This window comes from Acanthaster planci, linkage group LG10 (assembly GCF_054643075.1).
Source record: "Acanthaster planci isolate LZ-2023a linkage group LG10, COTS_SCS, whole genome shotgun sequence".
NCBI classification, from domain to species: Eukaryota; Metazoa; Echinodermata; class Asteroidea; order Valvatida; family Acanthasteridae; genus Acanthaster; species Acanthaster planci.
The window spans coordinates 556,447-558,500 of record NC_141786.1 but is presented as its reverse complement, the minus strand read 5'-3'; the positions used below and the strand labels follow the sequence as shown (position 1 = coordinate 558,500).

The window sequence follows — 2,054 nt, the reverse complement described above, 5'->3', positions numbered from 1 at the left end:
GGCTGGGTCGGGCGAGAGGTTTTTATTTGTGTGGTTGTGTGTGTTTTTTTTTTCTTGGCAGCACTAACCTTACATGAAACAACTGATTAGTTTTTACATTTTCCCTGTGATTAGTACAGTATGGTTGGATGGAATACGTCTCTGGTTATACATGTTGAACCAAAATTTTACAGGAAGGAGACTTCTGAAGATAAAAGATAGGTTCCACTCTAAAAATTTTTATACTTGGAATATGATTCTGTACTTAGAATTCAATTACCGCAATCACTGCATCTTTACCATATGCCATCCGCAAGCCTAAACAACAACCTTCGCAAATGCACATTCCAATGCCCCATTTTTCCAGACATATCTTTAGACAACTAAACGCCATTACACTTGTTCAACCACAAGAAAACTACATATCCTGGTTCAAAGTCTTCTAACGTGTGACGATGTTGGGCATTTTAGAAAGGGTTTTATCTCGAACCGAAACCAATTAGCTCCCACAGAATACTGCCAATTATAGTTGAGCAACAAAATTCATAACCAATCCAAAGTGCCACTTGCAATTCTGAAACGTATATGCTTTGCTTGTTGTTTTGCCTTTGCATTTATGATCACAATAATTTTGCCGCTTCTGTTGTTGTAAATTATTTGTTGCATTAATTACAATATATCGTGGAAATGCATAATAAAATTCGAATAAAAAAGAATCACTCAATTGTCAATATATAAAATTATCTGCACAGTACAAACCCACTGAATAAAATCACTTTGTACAATGTTTTATTTGTAATTCAATTAGACTCACGTCAAACTGAAATAGGTGCATTTTTCGAAATAGCTGCTTAACTAACCTATTGCATTTTCCCCTACCAATACGATAATCTCATAAATGCAAATGGTGTTTCGTCTTGGACATCTATTAAAAGCCGTATTGGAACGCGACAAAGTATTGTCACTCAAATCTAACCTAATGAATAAAAGAGTACATGCTACTAAACAGTCAATCTACGAACCTCAACAGCTGCATGCCGAGTGCAGCCTCTTTCATGCTTTGAACTGGGAACATATGCATCAAGGTATGAGACGGAGAGAACCCCCCCCCCATGCTTTGTGTTGGTCATTGTCTCGCAGGAATCTGGGGAATTCCTTTCCAGACATCTTGGGGGGGGGGTGTTAAGTAACAGTAGTCTGGAATGTGTATAGGGCTTGGATATGTTGGGGGGTACCCTTCGGTCTCATATCTTGCTGGGTATAACTGGGAAAGGTCTGTTCTCGTTTTTTTAAACCAAATAAAGACCTAAAAGAAAATAATTACGCGTCTAACACATGAACACATGAGTGGACCATAAAGACTGCACCCCATCTGTCTGAAACGGAAAGAACGAAAGGGTCCTTTCCCGAACCTGCTCTGATATTAATCCTAATTCATCCATTGCAAATATACCCTTTGCAAGGTAAGGAACTTCAGGCTTGAACAACGGCGAATATATTCAGCATGTTCACTGCCCAGTACTGTGTCCCTGAATTCATTGTAGTGCTTGGATATGCCATTAAAAACCGGCATGTACATCATTACTGTACCTTTACATCCTCAAAGAGAGACACAGGATAATACTTTATACACAACAGCCTCTTGTTGCATTTGCTTTATAATTCCACCAAATATAAAGGCAACTCCTGCACTAGAATTACAAATGATGGCCACGGTGTTTTTGTTGTTGTTGTGTTTTTAGTTTTGTTTGCTTGTTGTTTGTTTGTTTCTTGGGTTTTTGTTTTTGTAAGGCGACTTATGACTGTTTTGGAAAAAAAAATCGTACATACTGCTTTATGTACCTCTAGGTAAATTCTGGTTTTTCTATCCGGAACTGCCTTTACATATATTTTTAATGAATTGAAATGGTAAAGGTTTGCCGATAGGATTTTTTTAAAAAACATTCCAGTGTATCAATGCATGTACCATTTGTGTCCAGAGTATACGGCATATCTATTCTGTAAATTTATTAACAGCTGTACAAGGCAAAAAACAACGTTACTCTGCGGGTTCCCTTAGCCAACACGGAAAGCCT

The 2,054-nt window shown here is 37.7% G+C and overlaps 1 protein-coding gene across 2 annotated transcripts in view; it reads right to left on the bottom strand.

Annotated features, from left to right (window-relative positions):
• The window catches only part of LOC110990617 (uncharacterized), a 271,293-nt gene that overhangs the window by 79,179 nt on the left and 190,060 nt on the right, over positions 1 to 2,054 (bottom strand). The window lies entirely within an intron of this gene.